The sequence below is a fragment of the Chlorocebus sabaeus genome, chromosome X (assembly GCF_047675955.1).
Source record: "Chlorocebus sabaeus isolate Y175 chromosome X, mChlSab1.0.hap1, whole genome shotgun sequence".
Lineage (NCBI taxonomy): Eukaryota > Metazoa > Chordata > Mammalia > Primates > Cercopithecidae > Chlorocebus > Chlorocebus sabaeus.
This window is the reverse complement of record NC_132933.1, coordinates 83,144,507-83,158,437: the sequence shown is the minus strand read 5'-3', so window position 1 is coordinate 83,158,437 and position 13,931 is coordinate 83,144,507. Positions and strand designations below refer to the sequence as shown.

The 13,931-nt window shown below is 39.8% G+C and overlaps 1 protein-coding gene across 5 annotated transcripts in view; it reads left to right on the top strand.

Annotated features, from left to right (window-relative positions):
• Positions 1 to 13,931, top strand: part of EDA (ectodysplasin A) — a 418,184-nt gene that overhangs the window by 98,997 nt on the left and 305,256 nt on the right. The window lies entirely within an intron of this gene.

The window sequence follows — 13,931 nt, the reverse complement described above, 5'->3', positions numbered from 1 at the left end:
CCACTGCAATACCTTTGTACCCATAATGTTATCTTCTCCTGAAGTGCATTTTTCTTTCTCTAAACCCTTATTCATCTGGCATATTCTTGACTTATCTCAAATTTCTTCTATTCTGTGAGCATTTTTTGACACTTGTACTAGACAAAGTTAGTTCTGTTTTCATTCTCCCATATAGTATCATCTACACACCTCTAGTGACACCTTTAGTTTTACATACTTAAGCAATGTATTTTTCGCCGTTTGTTTGTGGTCCTACCCCTATCCATTTCACTGTAAGTTTCTTAAAGACAGGAACTGTTTGTTTTCCCAAAGTTTGAAGAGTTATTGACACATAACATGTGCTAAGCACTTGTTGAAATGAATGAATGAATGAATGAATGAATGAACGAACAAACCAAGGTCACGCATGTCAATGGCATTAGATACCATGGCTATGGGGACTACTGCTTTTGGCTTTGACAGACTAACTGGTATCAGGCCAACCATCCCTCAAGAAAATATAGAAAAACTGGATAAAATTACAAAATATCTGTTTAAAAGCATCACAGTGTTGCCAAAGTAACAGGGTCAAAATCCCAGAGAGAAAGGAGATGTATTGAGGTGAACCTAATAGTCTGTGCTAGATTTCCTTTGAAGGCATTTTCCAGTGTAAGTGATATAGGTAAAGAGACTGAGAAGCCAAACTAAAAGTGGTAACTAAGAGACAGATAAGATGAGCAGGGGTTTCAGCAGTCTCACAGGGCTGTAGAGATAAAAAGTGAAGTTCAGCTATATCCTGATAGTCAGAACTTGAGTGTCTAAGATGCCAGAGAAAAGGAAAGTACAGTGAGTTTAGTTCAATATTTTACACTATTCTTTCCTTTGAGGAATTGGCTAATTTAAGTGATACAAGGCAAAAAAGTTGAGAAGTTAAGCAGAGAGTGGCAGATAAAACGCTTAGTAGTTAAGCAGAGCTTTCATCAATTTCACAATGCTGAAGAGACAGAAATTAGAGTTCAGAGCCTGCCAAAGAGGAGGGACCTTGGTAATTATTCCAGGTTTTCAGTTGGGATCCCCAAAGGGCTAAACTCTAGGAGTAAGGATGAACTAGAAAATACCATTTTTCACAAAGACTGAAGTGGAGCTTTGAATCAGCTCAACCTTAGCAGGATTAATGTGATCTGTCCTTCACCACCTGCCAAAAGCAAAAGTAAATCTTCGGAGGAAGATAATGTCATCCAGAGCTCCTCTAACTTTTAATATGTAATGTCTGGCATTCAATAAAAATATTACTTGGCTTACCAGGTATATTAGTTTGCTAAGGCTGTTGTAACAAAGTGCCATAGATTGGGTGGCTTAAACAATAGAACTTTATTGTTTTACAGTTCTAGAGGCTGGGAAGTCCAAGATCAAGGTTCTAAAAGATTTGGAGTCTGGTGAAGGTGAAACAGGAGAGTTCCCTGACCCCCTTGCAGGACTTGTGATGGGTGTGGCTCACTTGCCACACGTTCAAACCCCTTACAGGAGTGGGAGCACACAGACAGGCAGGTGCACGAGCCGGGGCAAGTGCTTTTGGGCTCTGGCCCCATGGTAGCATCCATGGGTGTGTTACAATTAACGCTCTTTTAGCAGTTGCCATCTGCAGATGGCTACGTGTTAAGCCAGCTCAGTGGAGACTCAGAGTGGCAGCGTTTTACACCCTGTCCTCTTGGTACCACGGCTCTTTTCTGGCCTCCAGGAAGAATCAGGTCACACAGACTTGATGAATGGTGAATGCGAGTGGTGGAGTGGCTCTCAGCAGGATGGATGGGGAGCTGAAAAAGGGGTGGAGTTACAAGATGATCTTCCCCTAGAGTTTGGCTGTCCCCAGTGAACTCCTCTCAACGACTTTTAGACACTCTTTCTCTTCTATCCTTCTCTGCTGCACTCTGCTGCTCTGCTGCTCATCTGCTCATCTGCTCCTCTGCTCGTGGAGCCTGAAGTTTGGGGTTTATATGGGTACAGGATAGATAGGGGGGTGTGGAGGGCCAAAAGGCAACATTTGGGCATGAAAACAGGGCTACCTGTTCCCATTTAGGGCTGCGGGTTTCCAGGCTTGCGAGTGGGGCCTTTGCCAGGGAACTGCCCTCTTCTACCCAGTATTTCCCTGCCTCCTGTTTGGATCAAAGGCGTACTTTCTTGTTTATAGATGGCCGTTCTCCTGCTGTGTTCTCACATGGCAGAAGGGAGAATGGAAATCTCTGGGGTCTCTATAAGGGAACTAATTCCATTTATGAGGGCTCTGCCCTCATGACCTAATCACCTTCCAAAGGCCCTAACTTCCTAATACCATTGCGTTGGGGGTTAGGATTTCAACATATGAATTTTGAGGGGAGAGAGGATTGGTCAGCTGGAAGATACGTCAGTAGAAAATATTCAGACTGAAGGACCAAGAGATAAAAGAAGAAGAAAAATGTCAATAATATATTGGCTTCACTTTAGTGTATTTTTTGGCAAGTCATGTGAACATTAACTCAGCCTATATAGTGGAGAGAACAAATAGAGTTATAAACAGGCCTGATTTAGAATCCCAGCTCTACCCCTTACTCTTTTACTGAGTATGTGATTTTGGATTAGTGATTCTATAAGCCTCAGTTTCCTCATCTACAAAGGAGGAAAATATTACCTACCTTACATGGTTGTTATGAGAATCAAATGAAATATGTATGGGAGTGCTTTGTAAAATACAAAGTCACACACATGATAGTATTTGTTTTTTATTCTGTATAATATACACTATTTTGGGACATATCTATTTTAAGCAGAGATTTATAGATACAGTCAGGTATTGCATAGTAACATTTTGGTCAATGATGATGGTCCCATAAGATTATAATGCCATATTTTTATTACACCTTTTCTATGGTTACATACACAAACACCATTGTGTTACAATTGCCTACAGTATTCAGTATAGTAACATGCTGCACAGGTTTGCAACCTAGGAGCAATAGACCATGCCATATCGCCTAGGTGTATAGGAGGCTATACCATCTAGGTTGGTGTAAGTACACTCTATGTTTGCACAATGATGAAATTGCCTAATGGTGCATTTCTCAAAATCTTTTCCTGTCATTAAGCAACATATGATTATTCGTATTCTAGAGTCAACATCTTCCCTAATAACGGTTCGGAGTTTTTATTCCATTTGTTGTGCAAATACTTGGTGAAAAGGGAGGGACACTTGCTGTACTGTACTTTCTCCTTTCAGGCCTCATTTCACCATCCTTGTCTAAATTTAAATCTGCATCTTTAAGATTGCTGAGATTTTCTGTTTTGTGTTGCTTGGTTTTTCTTATTCCTAAAGCATTTAATAGAAATAGATCTTGTTTGGGTATGTTAAAGAATTTGTATTTTTTGCTTTTGTCAACTTACATTTTTGATTTGTTGATGTTTCTAACCCCTTCTCTTCTATTGTCAAGTCGTTTAATCAACATTTTTTGATGTACTATGTGCCAGGCCCTGTGCTAAATGATTGTGATAAAAAATGAGTAATAGGCTGGGTGCGGTGGCTTATGCCTATAATCTCAGCACTTTGGGAGGCCGAGGTGGACAAATCTCTTGAGGTCAGGAGTTCAAGACCCGCCTGGCCAACATGGTGAAACCCCTTCTCTACTAAAAATACAAAAATTAGCTGGGCATGGTGGCGCGTGCCTGTAGTCCCAGCTACTCCGGAGGCTGAGGTGGGAGAATCACTTGAACCCAGGAGGCGGAGGTTTCAGTGAGCTGTCATCACACCACTGCACTCCAGCCTGGGTGGCAGAGTGACTCCATCTCAAAAAATATATATATGAGTAATAGCTAGTGGGGAACTTAGACACTTAAACATTTTTGATATAGTAAGGTGAATGTTGTAGGGGAATCATATGAACACAGAAGAATGGTTACTTCTGCCTATGGTGCCACCCAGAAGGTGACATTTGAGCTAAGTCTCTAATGATTAGTAAAACATCCTGTGGAGAGAGAGTAGGTGTGCATTTTGGGCAGTGGAAACATATGTACAAGGGCACAGAGTATTGAAGCATTTGATGTATTCAGGGATCAAATATAATTTGGCATGGCTAGGATGAAGGATGTGGGGCAAGAGAAAGGGATGGAGTAACAGATTCAACTGGAAAAGTTGGCAGGAAGATGGGTAATAATGAAGCATTTTAAGCAGGAGAGTTGTAAAAACTATTTATTGGCAGATAATTGACAGTGATGGGAATGAACTGGAGAGAGGTAAGAAGAAAGGTAGACAGAAAAGTGGAGAGGCTCTTGTAATAGTTCAAGTGAAAAACAAGCTAGTGCAGTGGCAGTGGGGGTACAGAGAAGAACCCAGGTTCAAGAGGTATGATAGAGATACTAGATAGAACACATCTCTACCCCATGGTGTAGAGGTTTCCCCCATAAATAAAGAATGGTTTGTATCTATTATTCTTTTCTTAGTAAACTGCATATATAGAGTATACCCCCAATGGAGGTAGGGGTGAGGGTTTAATGAGGGAATCAGGCCAAATACAGAGTGTCTCAGAACATATACAACAAATAAAATGAATCTGGCTGGGTAGAAATTGATGCAGAGATTCTTAGGATTTGGTAAAGTGAGTAACTGTATCTGAGTGAGTATCTTTGGATGACTATATCATGGCCTTTCTTCCTAAGTTTCTATCATATCTCTCCTTTTCACTCTTAGCTCCATGTTTCTTTTTCACTGAGAAAAAAGAAAGCAGTAAGTAACAAAACTTTAAAAGTTCCTACTCCCATACCTATTCACCTACCAGCATCTGTGCCTCTTTTCTCTCTCTCCTGTGGCTGTAGATGAACTTTCCATGCTTTTCATGCTTTTAATCTAAAGCCAACCTCCCCACCTATGTACTAAATTTCATCTCCTCTTTCCCACCAAAGGACACTGCTCCAGCAATTATACCCTACTTTTTCTTCTCTTTCCTTCACACTCCATAGCCAACCCCTTAGTCATTCTATCAACTTAACATTCTAATATATCCATGCCATTTCACATCCTCTCCACTGCTACCACCCTGATATAAACCACCATCAATCTCTGAACTATATTGTATCAATAGCCTCCTAACTTATCTCTCTGCTTTTACTCTTGCCCCCTATTTTACTCTAATTACACAGGATCCAGAATGAACCTTTTAAAACATAAGTCAAATCATGTCCCTCTTTGCTCTCATTGTTTTCTCATCTTTTTTTTTTCCAACCATTTTTTATTAGTATTATACTTTAAGTTCTAGGGTACATGTGCACAATGTGCAGGTTTGTTACATATGTATACATGTGCCATGTTGGTGTGCTGCACCCATTAACTCGTCATTTACATTAGGGGTATCTCCTAATGCTGTCCCTCCCCTCTACCAACTCCCCACTATAGGACCCGGTGTGTGAGGTTCCCCTTCCTGTATCCAAGTGATCTGATTGTTCAATTCCCACCTATGAGTGAGAACATGCGGTATTTGGTTTTCTGTCCTTGTGATAGTTTGCTGAGAATGATGGTTTCCAACTGCATCCATGTCCCTACAAAGGACATGAACTCATCTTTTTTATGGCTGCATAGTATTCCATGGTATATATGTGCCACATTTTCTTAATCCAGTCTGTCATGGATGGACATCTGGGTTGATTCCAAGTCTTTGCTATTGTGAATAGTGCCGCAATAAACATACATGTGCATGTGTCTTTATAGCAGCATGACTTATAATCCTTTGGGTATATACCCAGTAATGGGATGAGTTGGTCAAATGGTATTTCTAGTTCTAGATCCTTGAGGAATCGCCACACTGTCTTCCACAATGGTTGAACTAGTTTACAGCCCCACCAACAGTGTAAAAGTGTTCCTATTTCTCCACGTTCTCTCCAGCACCTGTTGTTTTCTGATTTTTTAATGATTGCCATTCTAACTGGAGTGAGATGGTATCTCATTGTGGTTTTGATTTGCATTTCTCTGATGACCAGTGATGATGAGCATTTTTTCATGTGTCTGTTGGCTGTATGAATGTCTTCTTTTGAGAAGTGTCTGTTCATATCCTTTGCCCACTTTTTGATTTTTTTTTTTTTTTTTTGTAAATTTGATTGAGTTCTTTGTAGGTTCTGGATATTAGGCCTTTGTCAGATGAGTAGATTGTAAAAATTCTCTCCCATTCTGTAGGTTGCCTGATCACTCTGATGGTAGTTTCTTTTGCTGTGCAGAAGCTCTTTAGTTTAATTAGATCCCATTTGTCAATTTTGGCTTTTGTTCCCATTGCTTTTGGTGTTTTAGTCATGAAGTCCTTGCCCATGCCTATGTCCTGAATGGTATTGCCTAGGTTTTCTTCTAGGGTTTTTATGGTTTTAGGTCTAACATTTAAGTCTCTAATCTATCTTGAATTAATTTTCATATAAAGAGTAAGGAAAGGATCTAGTTTCAGCTTTCTATTTATGGTTAGCCAATTTTCCCAGCACCATTTATTAAATAGGAAATCCTTTCCCCATTTCTTGTTTTTCTCAAGTTTGTCAAAGATCAGATGGCTATAGATGTGTGGTATTATTTCTGAGGACTCTGTTCTGTTCCATTGGTCTATATCTCTGTTTTGGTACCAGTACCGTGCTGTTTTGGTTACTGTAGCCTTGTAGTATAGTTTGAAGTCAGGTAGCGTGATGCCTCCAGCTTTGTTCTTTTGACTTAGGATTGTCTTGGCAATGCAGGCTCTTTTTTGGTTCCGTATGAACTGTAAAGCAGTTTTTTCCAATTCTGGAAGAAAGTCATTGGTAGCTTAATGGGGATGGCATTGAATCTATAAATTACCTTGGGCAGTATGGCCATTTTCACAATATTGATTCTTCCTATCCATGAGCATGGTATGTTCTTCCATTTGTTTGTGTCCTCTTTTATTTCACTGAGCAGTGGTTTGTAGTTCTCCTTGAAGAAGTCCTTCACATCCCTTGTAAGTTGGATTCCTAGGTATTTTATTCTCTTTGAAGCTACTGTGAATGGGAGTTCATTCATGATTTGGCTCTCTGTTTGTCTGTTACTGGTGTATAAGAATGTTTGTGATTTTTGCACATTGATTTCGTATCCTGAGACTTTGCTGAAGTTGCTTATCAGCTTAAGGAGATTTTGGGTTGAGACAATGTGGTTTTCTAAATGTACAATCATGTCATCTGTAAACAGGGACAATTTGGCTTCTTTTCCTAACTGAATACCCTTTATTTCTTTCTCTTGCCCCATTGCCCTAGCCGGAACTTCCAGCACTATGTTGAATAGGAGTGGTGAGAGAGGGCATCCCTGTCCTGTGCCAGTTTTCAAAGGGAATGCTTCCAATTTTTGCCCATTCAGTATGATATTGGCTGTGGGTTTATCATAAATAGCTCTTATTATTTTGAGATATGTTCCATCAATACCGAATTTATTGAGAGTTTTTAGTATTAACAGCTATTGAAATTTGTCAAAGGCCTTTTCTGCATCTATTGAGATAATCTTGTGGTTTTTATCTTTGGTTCTGTGTATAATCTGGATTACGTTTATTGATTTGTGTATGTTGAACCAGCCTTGCATCCCAGGGATGAAGCCCACTTGATCATGGTGGATAAGCTTTTTGATGTGCTGCTGGATCCGGTTTGCCAGTATTTTATTGAGGATTTTTGCATCGATGTTTGTCAGGGATATTGGTCTAAAATTCTCTTTTTTTTGTTGTATCTCTGTCAGGCTTTGGTATCAGGATGATGTTGGCCTCGTAAAATGAGTTAGGGAGGATTCCCTCTTTTTCTATTGATTGGAATAGTTTCAGAAGAAATGATACCAACTCCTCCTTGTACCTCTGGTAGAATTTGGCTGTGAATCTGTCTGGTCCTGGACTTTTTTTGGTTGGTAGGCTATTAAGTATTGCCTCAATTTCAGAGCCTGCTATTGGTCTATTCAGGGATTCAACTTCTTCCTGGTTTAGTCTTGGGAGAGTGTAAGTGTCCAGGAAATTATCCATTTCTTCTAGGTTTTCTAGTTTATTTGCATAGAGGTGTTTATAGTATTCTCTGATGGTAGTTTGTATTTCTATGGTTTTGGAGGCGATAGCTCCTTTATCATTTTTTATTGCGTCTATTTGATTCTTCTCTCTTTTCTTCTTTATTAGTCTTGCTAGTGATCTATCAATTTTGTTGATCTTTTCAAAAAACCAGCTCCTGGATTCATTGATTTTTTGGAGGGTTTTTTGTGTCTCTATCTCCTTCAGTTCTGCTCTGATCTTAGTTATTTCTTGCCTTCTGCCAGCTTTTGAATGTGTTTTCTCTTGCTTCTCTAGTTCTTTTAATTGTGATGTTAGGGTGTCAATTTTACATCTTTCCTGCTTTCTCTTGTGGGCATTCAGTGCTATAAATTTGCCTCTGCACACTGCTTTAAATGTGTCCCAGAGATTCTGGTATGTTGTATCTTTGTTCTCATTGGTTTCAAAGAGCATCTCTATTTCTGCCTTCATTTCATTATGTACCCAGTAGTCATTCACGAGCAGGTTGTTCAGTTTCCATGTAGTTGAGCAGTTTTGATTGAGTTTCTTAGTCCCGAGTTCTAGTTTGATTGCACTGTGGTCTGAGAGACAGTTTGTTATAATTTCTGTTCTTTTACATTTGCTGAGGAGTGCTTTCCTTCTAACAATGTGGTCAATTTTGAAATAAGTGTGATGTGGTGCTGAGAAAAATGTATATTCTGTTGATTTGGGGTGGAGAGTTCTGTAGATGTCTATTAGGTTCACTTGATGCAGAGTTGAGTTCAATTCCTGCATATCCTTGTCAACTTCTGTCTCGTTGATCTGTCTAATGTTGACAGTGGGGTGTTAAAGTCTCCCATTATTATTGTATGGGAGTCTAAGTCTCTTTGTAAGTCTCTAAGGACATGCTTTATGAATCTGGGTGCTCCTGTATTGGGTGCATATATATTTAGGATAGTTAGCTCTTCCTGATGAATTGATCCCTTTACTATTATGTAATGGCTTTCTTTGTCTCTTTTGATCTTTGATGGTTTAAAGTCTGTTTTATCAGAGACTAGGATTGCAACCCCTGATTTTTTTTCTTTCCATTTGCTTGGCAGATCGTCCTCCATCCTTTTACTTTCAGCCTATGTGTGTCTCTGCGTGTGAGATGGGTCTCGTGAATACAGCAAACTGATTGGTCTTGACTCTATCCAATTTGCCAGTCTGTGTCTTTTAATTGGACCATTTAGTCCATTTACATTTAAGTTAAATATTTTTATGTGTGAACTTGATCCTGTCATTATGATATTAGCTGGTTACTTTGCTCGTTAGTTGATGCAGTTTCTTCCTAGCATTGATGGACTTTACATTTTGGCATGTTTTTGCAATGGCTGGTACCTGTTGTTCCTTTCCATGTTTAGTGCTTCCTTCAGCGTCTCTTGTAGGGCAGGCCTGGTGGTAACAAGATCTCTAAGCATTTGCTTGTCTGTAAAGAATTTTATTTCTCCTTCACTTATGAAATTTAGTTTGGCTGGATATGAAATTCTGGGTTGAAAATTGTTTTCTTTAAGAATGTTGAATATTGGCCCCCACTCTCTTCTGGCTTGGAGAGTTTCTGCGGAGAGATTTGCTGTTAGTCTGATGGGCTTCCCTTTGTGTGTGAGCCGACCTTTCTCTCTGGCTGCCCTGGACATTTTTTCCTTCATTTCAACTTTGGTGAATCTGACAATTATGTGTCTTGGAGTTGCTCTTCTCGAGGAGTATCTTTGTGGCATTCTCTATATTTCCTGAATTTGAATGTTGGCCTGCCTTTCTAGGTTGGGGAAGTTCTCCTGGATGATATCCTGAAGAGTGTTTTCCAACTTGGTTCCATTTTCCCCATCACTTTCAGGCACACCAATCAGACGTAGATTTGGTCTTTTCATATAATCCTATATTTGTTGGAGGCTTTGTTCATTTTTTCTTTTCTCTACACTTCTCTTCTCACTTCATTTCATTCATTTGATCTTCAATCGCTGATACTCATTCTTCCAGTTGATTGAGTCAGTTACCGAAGCTTGTGCATTTGTCACGTAGTTCTCGTTTTATAGTTTTCATCTCTATCAGTTCTTTTAAGGACTTCTCTACATTGGTTATTCTAGTTAGCCATTCGTCAAATCTTTTTTCAAGGTTTTTAATTTCTTTGCGCTGGTTACATAGTTCCTCCTTTAGCTCTGCGAAGTTTGATCAACTGAAGCCTTCTTCTCTCAACTCATCAAAGTCATTCTTCGTCCAGCTTTGTTCCATTGCTGGTGATGAGTTGCGTTCCTTTGGAGGGGGAGATGCGCTCTGATTTTTTTGAATTTCCAGCTTTTCTGCACTCCTTTTTCCCCATATTTGTGGTTTTATCTGCCTTTGGTCTTTGATGATGGTGACGTACTGATGGGGTTTTGGTGTGGTTTCTGTTTGTTAGTTTTCCTTCTAACAGTCAGGACCCCTCAGCTGCAGGTCTGTTGGAGTTTGATTGAGGTCCACTCCAGACCCTGTTTGCCTGGGTATCAGCAGCAGAGGCTGCAGAAGATAGAATATTGCTGAAGAACAAGTGTTGCTGTCTGATTCTTGCTCTGGAAGTTTCATCTCAGGGGTGTACCAAGCCGTGTGAGGTGTGAGGTGTCGGTCTGCACCTAGTCGGGGATGTCTCCCAGTTAGGCTACTCAGGGGTCAGGGACCCACTTGTGCAGGCAGTCTGTCCGTTCTCAGATTTCAACCTCTGTGCTGGGAGAACCACTGCTCTCTTCAAAGCTGTCAGACAGGGACATTTACCTCTGCCGAAGTTTCTGCTGCTTTTTGTTTAGTTATGCCCTGTCCCCAGAAGTGGAGTCTACAGAGGCAGGTAGGCCTCCTTGAGCTGTGGTGGGCTCCACACAATTCGAACTTCCCAGTGGCTTTGTTTACCTACTTAAGCCTCAGCAATGGCGGGCACCCCTCCCTTAGCCTTGCTGCCACCTTGCAGTTAGATCTCAGACTGCTGTGCTAGCATTGAGTGAGGCTCCGTGGGCGTCGGACCCTCCGGGCCAGGTGTGGGATATAATCTCCTGGTGTGCCGTTTGCTAAGACCCTTGGTAAAGCGCAGTATTACAGTGGGAGTTACCTGATTTTCCAGGTGTTGTGTGTCTCAATTTTCTTTGGCTAGGAAAAGGAATTTCCTTCCCCCTTGCGCTTCCCAGGTGAGGTGATGCCTCGCACTGCCTCACCTCTCACTGGTCAGGCTGCACCCGTGAACCAGCACCAACTGTCCGACATGCCCCAATGAGATGAACCCTTTACGTCAGTTGAAAATGCAGAAATCACCCGTCTTCTGTGTCGCTCACACTGGGAGGTGGAGGCTGGAGCTGTTCCTATTCGGCCATCTTGGGTGCCCCCCCCCATTTTCTCATCTTACTGAAAATAAAATAAACAATCCAATATGTTCTACACAAATCTACCTCTCTGACCACATTTTCTACCACTCCACCCGTTACTCTTAGCAGTCAAACAAGTCAAGCATTTTCTAGACTTGGAGTCTTTGCACTTTCTGATACCTCTGTCTAGAATGTTTCCTCCCCCTTTCCACAGATATGTACCATACGATTTGTTTCCTTACTTCTTTTGGGTCTCTCTTCAAATCTCAATCATCTTTCCTAGACTGCCCTTTATAGTAAACAAAACTCTCCTGCCCACCATCCCTGTTTGACATTTTATGCTGCTTTATTTTTCTTTATATCATTTATCACTACTCTATATTCTTTCCATTTATTTATTCATTTGTTTTTTAATTAAAAAAAAAATTTTTTTGAGACATTGTCTCACTATGTTGCTCAGGCCAGTCTCAAGCTCCTGGCCTCAAATGATCCTCCTGCCTCAGCCTCCCAAAGTGCTGGGATTACAGATGTGAGCTACTGCACCCAGCCTATTTATTTGTTTATTGCATGTTCTTCCCTTTGAATGAGAGGGTCTCTGAGGATGGAGATTTTGTTTTGTTCAGTGCTGTATCCACAGAATTGCTCAGTGTTTTAGGTGCTCAATATTTCTGAATGAACAAATGAATTAATCAATCAGGGAATCCATCCTGGAAGAGATGAACCTTGACGAGGCTTCTCAGAGCATGAAGGGCCATGACTTGCTGGAAAAGAAGTGTAAGGGCTAAGGGCATTATATACACAAGCAGTGTCATTTACCAAGACAGGGATGTAAGTGTGAGCTCCTGAAGTCTGGGGACAGTAAGCATGTTGTCTTAGTACTTTGAACGACAGCTAAGATGTGAATGGAGGTAGAAGTATAATGTTCTTACATATTAAATCCTATCTAGTCTTCAGACCTTCAAACCCTGCCTCTCTGAGGCCTCATTTGACACTACAAGTCTTATTTTCACAATGAAACTTGTTAGATCCTTGGGGGCAAGGACCTTGGTTCAGCCTTTTGTGCCCAATAGATGCTCAAAATGCGTGTGTTTGATTTGGCAAAGGAAAATTGCTCAGTGTCGTGTTTTAGTAAATAAAAGAATCTATCTTTTTTGACCATAATGAAAAATACATATTACACTTAGCTTATTATCTTCATTGCTTTATGTAAGATAGTGCTACTGAACAAATATTAATTCCCAGACACCAATTTTCTGCTTTTATCCTGGGAAGATACTCACATATGTCAGACATTATCAATTTTTTCACTTAAAATTGGTGAATGTTATTATTCATTAATTCTTTTTAAAATATTTAGTAGAATTCTTCAGTGAAGCCATGTCGACCTGAAATTTTATTTGTTGGGAAGTTTATACATTCAACTTATTTAGTAGATATAGAGCTGTTCAGGTTATCTATTTCTTCTTGAATGAGTTTAGTTATTTTGTATCTTTCAAAGAATTGGACTGTTTTATTGCATATTTTTATATAGAGAGTTTTTCATAGTGTTCCATTGTTGTCTTTTTAATGTCTGTATTAACCTCACTTTCATTCTTGATGTTCGTAATTTGTGTCTTCTTCCTTTTTTTTTCTTGGTCTGTGTGGTTAAAGGCTTATCAATTACATTGATCTTTTCAAACAAGCAACTATTAGCTTCATTGACACTTCTCAATTTAAAACAAAAATTATTTTATCATGCTTACTTTGAGCTTAATTTGCTATTCTTTTCCAGTTTTATTAAGCTGAATGAGTAGGTTATAAATTGAAGCCTTTATTCTTTGTTTTTCTTTTTTTTCTTTTTTTTTTCTTTTTTTTTTTTTGTTTGAGACAGAGTCTCATTCTGTAGCCCAGGCTGGAGTACAGTAGCATGATCTTGGCTCACTGCAACCTCCGCCTCCCGGGTTCAAGCAGTTCTTGTGCCTCAACTTCCTGAGTAGCTGGGATTACAGGTGCAAGCCACTATGCATAGTTAAGTTTTGTATTTTTAGTAGAGATGGAGTTTCACCATGTTGGCCAGGCTGGTCTGAAACTCCTGACCTCAGGCTGTCCACCTGCCTTTGGCCTCCCAAAGTGCTGGGATTACAGGCGTGAACTGCATTTATTCTCTTATCTAACATAAGCACTTAATACTATAAATGTCCCTTAAGCATAGTGGTGGTGAGAGTCAACATCCTTGTTCTGTTCTTAACCTTAGGGGAAAAACATTAAATCTTTCACCATTAACTATCATGTTAGCTGTAGATGTTTCATAGATGCTCTTGATCAGATTAAGGCAGTTCCCTCCCATTCCTAATTTATTGAAATTTTTTAAAATGAAGATTAGATGTTGAATTTTGCCTAATATATGTTTTGTGCCTTTTGAGATGACCATCTGCCTTTCCTTCTTTATACTGTTGATGTGGTAATCTGTTACACTGATTAATTTTTTAATATTTTATTGAAGTTTTTATTTATTTTTTTATTATACTTTAAGTTCTAGGATACATGCGCACAACATACAGGTTTGCTACATATGTATACATGTGCCATGTTGGTGTGTGGCACCCATTAACTA